Consider the following 5757-nt stretch of genomic DNA (forward strand, 5'->3'; position numbering starts at 1 on the left):
TTTATACAGGCAACAGGAAAACGGCGAGCATGTGTTCATTACAGCCATCATTCATCAGCCATAGGCTTGCCATGTTGTAGACTTAGTGAGGCTGCGTTTGGTAATACTGCAGCCATGTTGTAGAGTTAGTGAGGCTGTCGTTTGTAATACTGCAACCAGGTTTGTAGAGTTGAGTGAAGTGTTGTGTTTGTATACTGCAACCCTGTGAAAAGGGAGAGCTGCGTTTGGAAATACTGCAACCATGTTGTAGAGTTAGTGAGGCTGTGTTTACAAATACTGCAGCCACGTTGTAGAGTTAGTGAGGCTGTGTTTGGTAATACTGCAACCATGTTGTAGAGTTAGTGAGGCTGTGTTTGGTAATACTGCAACCATGTTGTAGAGTTAGTGAGGCTGTGTTTGGTAATACTGCAACCATGTTGTAGAGTTAGTGAGGCTGTGTTTGGTAATACTGCAACCATGTTGTAGAGTTAGTGAGGCTGTGTTTGGTAATACTGCAACCATGTTGTAGAGTTAGTGAGGCTGTGTTTGGTAATACTGCAACCATGTTGTAGAGTTAGTGAGGCTACATTTGGAAATACTGCAAAATTGCAAGGCTGAAACACATACTGTATATTTTAATATATAAGGTGCCTTGTGCCCAGAGTCCATTGTCTTAACACAATGTGTGAATTGCACAACATTAAAGAATTTCAAGGTGCTCTCTGAAACGTTACTTGAATTGTATGTATTTGGGCACTTTTTTCTCAATTGTTCTTGGAGATATGTTGATAGTGTTTGATATATCTGGTTTTTAGATTATCCTCTTAGAGTAACAGACACATTTTAATTTGATCTGATGAAATTGCTCATGGCTCACGCAGTATCACTTGCAAGTGAGTACGTGCTCTGTTTGACCACAGGAACGCGCTCTCTCTCTCTCTCTCTACTTGTTTCTCCTTTCCTCCTCAAACATCAAAGGAACATCCGTGGGTATTCGCAGTCACACTGAAGGCTAAATGTGTGCAAACCCGGGGTGTCCTGCAGTTTTTTCTACATTGAAAGTTTTACTGCTTTATTACTTGAAGACACAGCACACCAGAATTATTGGGGGTCAGAGACCCAGCATGACTACAGAATGCAGAAGTTCATGTTCCATTTGATTTGAAGTTTGAATGCAATCTGTGACATTTCATTGAAATCCCTGATTGAAAACCTTAAAGGTCCCATGTGCTAGAAATTGGAATCACCCAGTTTTGGCATTGATTGTGCAGTGTGACATGATGCTTATCTGCTGGTAAAATATGAACCCGGTACTACCTCACATTTTTTTTGTTGCTGTGTAAGAAAAAAACTCAGCAGGCTAAACGGTCCATTTAAAAATGGCCTCAGTTGTGACATCACAGCCGACCTGTGAAAAATCATTTCTAAATATTTCATAAACATAAACCTGCCCTTGGTCCGCCTCATCTCAGACGTCAGAGCCACGGGCTTGAGGCCACGCCCTCTCATTTATACTTCTCATCACCTTTACCTGCTCCTCTCTATCTGCCAATGAGCGTATCTCTATTAGACAGGGGTCAATCAACAAACACACATACACAAACATACACAGAGACACACACACACACACACACAGACACACACACGCACACACGCAGGCACACACACACACACACGTATGCTCTTTCAAAGAGAATAACCACTCTGTTTTTGAGCAGTCCATAGATTGTTCATAGCCTTTTTTCTGTGAACCCATCACTATGCTACCTAACCTGAACTGAAAAAACACAGCGCTGAAAACTGTGTTCTGGCTGCAGGAAATCTAATCTACGAAAGCTAATGATTTTATCAGTGGGAGTAAAGCTGTGGTTTTACAGCACTTCCCAAAAATCTCAGCGATACTTACCATGAGCTGTCAGTCACAGCGATACTTACCATGAGCTGTCAGTCACAGCGATACTTACCATGAGCTGTCAGTCACAGCGATACTTACCATGAGCTGTCAGTCACAGCGATACTTACCATGAGCTGTCAGTCACAGCGATACTTACCGTGAGCTGTCAGTCACAGCAATACTTACCGTGAGCTGTCAGTCACAGCGATACTTACCATGAGCTGTCAGTCACAGCGATACTTACCATGAGCTGTCAGTCACAGCGATACTTACCGTGAACTGTCAATCACAGCGATACTTACCATGAGCTGTCAGTCACAGCGATACTTACCGTGAGCTGTCAGTCACAGCAATACTTACCATGAGCCGTCAATCACAGCGATACTCACCATGAGCCGTCAATCACCGACTCTTTCCGACGGAACACATGCTGCTTTACAGGAGCTGCGCTATTGTCAGAGATGGCTCCGCCCATTTGGAGCTTTATGAGCTCTGTGTAGCCTGTGATGTGTGCTGCTCCAGCTGCACGATACCACCTGACCTCGCTCGTGTTCAGCGTCCCTGGTTTATATCTGCGGTGTTCAGTAACTCTTCGGTAATGACCTGGTTTATATCTGCGGTGTTCAGTAACTCTTCGGTAACCCTGGTTTATATCTGCGGTGTTCAGTAACTCTTCGGTAACCCTGGTTTATATCTGCGGTGTTCAGTAACTCTTCGGTAACCCTGGTTTATATCTGCGGTGTTCAGTAACTCTTCGGTAATGACCTGGTTTATATCTGCGGTGTTCAGTAACTCTTCGGTAACCCTGGTTTATATCTGCGGTGTTCAGTAACTCTTCGGTAATGACCTGGTTTATATCTGCGGTGTTCAGTACCTCTTCAGTAACCCTGGTTTATATCTGCGGTGTTCAGTAACTCTTTGGTAACCCTGGTTTATATCTGCGGTGTTCAGTAACTCTTCGGTAATGACCTGGTTTATATCTGCGGTTTTCAGTAACTCTTCGGTAACCCTGGTTTATATCTGCGGAGTTCAGTAACTCTTCGGTAATGACCTGGTTTATATCTGCGGTGTTCAGTACCTCTTCAGTAACCCTAGTTTATATCTGCGGTGTTCAGTAACTCTTCGGTAACCCTGGTTTTTATCTGCGGTGTTCAGTAACTCTTCGGTAATGACCTGGTTTATATCTGCGGTGTTCAGTAACTCTTCGGTAACCCTGGTTTATTTCTGCGGTGTTCAGTAACTCTTCGGTAATGACCTGGTTTATATCTGCGGTGTTCAGTAACTCTTCGGTAACCCTGGTTTATTTCTGCGGTGTTCAGTAACTCTTCGGTAATGACCTGGTTTATATCTGCGGTGTTCAGTAACTCTTCGGTAACCCTGGTTTATATCTGCGGTGTTCAGTAACTCTTCAGTAATGACCTGGTTTATATCTGCGGTGTTCAGTAACTCTTCGTTAACCCTGGTTTATATCTGCAGTGTTCAGTAACTCTTCAGTAATGACCTGGTTTATATCTGCGGTGTTCAGTAACTCTTCGTTAACCCTGGTTTATATCTGCGGTGTTCAGTAACTCTTCGGTAACCCTGGTTTATTTCTGCGGTGTTCAGTAACTCTTCGGTAATGACCTGGTTTATATCTGCGGTGTTCAGTAACTCTTCGTTAACCCTGGTTTATATCTGCGGTGTTCAGTAACTCTTCAGTAATGACCTGGTTTATATCTGCGGTGTTCAGTAACTCTTCGTTAACCCTGGTTTATATCTGCGGTGTTCAGTAACTCTTCAGCAATGACCTGGTTTATATCTGCGGTGTTCAGTAACTCTTCGTTAACCCTGGTTTATATCTGCGGTGTTCAGTAACTCTTCGTTAATCCTGGTTTATATCTGCGGTGTTCAGTAACTCTTCGGTAATGACCTGGTCGGTTGCGTGTGCGCTGACGCTCGATGACCCGATATCTGCGCTAACGAGCTGGGCTAACGGGCTGGGCCTGACTCCGGCGCCTTCGGCGAACGCTGCCCGTTTAGCGCTTTTTCAGGAGAGCGGCCGTTAGCCGTAGCGCGCGTGAGAGAGAGAGGAAGGCATCGCTCAGATCAGCCAGGCAGAGCTCGGAGAGAACGCCCGGGGGGCCAAACTAATGCAGAAAGCCTTTGGTCTCACAGCTTGAGTTTAACAACCATCACATTTCTCTTTCTCCTCTCCACCGCTACATCATTTTTACAGGTCAGTGCCAGCTCTGCTTCGGTGTCCGATGAATCAACAGTGACACCTAGTGGAGCAAACTGGAGTTTCACCTCTCGGTTGCTTCTGTGAATCTTTCGATTCTACCAACATCAGGCTTTATATGATAAGTTAGTGGCATCAAATCTTTTTAAAAAATTATGATTTGATCTCAGTCTTTATTCTGGAATGTTTGTGTGTGTGTGTGTCTACATTTTATTTATGGGACCACAGTATTTTTAATGGTTTGCTGTTTAGTAAAATCAGTGCTCACCACCAGAGGGCAGCAGACAGCAGTGCTGAGTTGTGAGAGCAGGCAGTTTAGATTCACTGCATGCCCGGGGCATTGCATTATGCAAACCCTCTTATCAGGACAGGCTTACACAGCAGCATCCTTTCATTCAGCCCATTCCTACCAGTGGATATGTATACCGAAGCAATCCGAGCTGAGCACACCATTCAGGGGCACAAAGAAGTCAGCTGGGACTCAACGCCTTTGAGTTACGAGCCCAGCTCCCTAACCACTACACTGCCATTCATTTACATCACAGCCTGACTGTGCAGTCTGTACATCACAGCTCAACGGCACAGTCTCTACATCACAGCCTGACTGTGCAGTCTGTACATCACAGCTCAACGGCACAGTCTCTACATCACAGCCTGACTGTGCAGTCTGTACATCACAGCTCAACGGCACAGTCTCTACATCACAGCCTGACTGTGCAGTCTCTACATCACAGCCTGACTGTGCAGTCTGTACATCACAGCCTGACTGTGCAGTCTGTACATCACAGCTCAACGGCACAGTCTCTACATCACAGCTCAACGGCACAGTCTCTACATCACAGCCTGACTGTGCAGTCTGTACATCACAGCTCAACGGCACAGTTTCTACATCACAGCCTGACTGTGCAGTCTGTACATCACAGCCTGACTGTGCAGTCTGTACATCACAGCTCAACGGCACAGTCTCTACATCACAGCCTGACTGTGCAGTCTGTACATCACAGCTCAACGGCACAGTCTCTACATCACAGCCTAACTGCACAGTCTCTACATCACAGCCCAACTGCACAGTCTCTACATCACAGCTCAATAGCACAGTCTCTGCATCACAGTCCAACAGCACAGTCTCTACATCACAGCCCAGCTGCACAGTCTCTACATCACAGCCTAACTGCACAGTCCTACATCACAGTCTGACTGCACAGTCTCCTCAGCTCAGCCCAACTGCACTGGCTCTACATCACAGTCCAACTGCACAGTCTCTACATCACAGCCTGACAGCATAGTTTCTACATTACAGTCCAACTGCACTGGCTCTACATCACAGTCCAACTGCACAGTCTCTACATCACAGCCTGATTGCACAGTGTATACATTACAGTCTAACTGCACAGCTCAACAGCACAGTCTCTACATCACAGCTCAGCTGTGCAATCTCTGCTGTGTCTAGATGCAGTGCTCAGCGCATTGTCTGCATTGTGGCAGGACTGTGCAGCGCAGGCATCTGCATGCCTCTCTGTGGCATTTCTGTGTGGGGAGCAGCACAGGATCCCTTCCTGCTCTTGTGTGCCTCTTAGGCTTTCTGCTGACAGCAGCAGTTGCTGATAACACAGGCTGGTCTCCTTCACACTGCAGAAGGAACACAAACAGAAATAGGGTGTGTGCT

The sequence above is a fragment of the Anguilla rostrata genome, chromosome 1 (genome assembly GCF_018555375.3).
Source record: "Anguilla rostrata isolate EN2019 chromosome 1, ASM1855537v3, whole genome shotgun sequence".
NCBI lineage: Eukaryota > Metazoa > Chordata > Actinopteri > Anguilliformes > Anguillidae > Anguilla > Anguilla rostrata.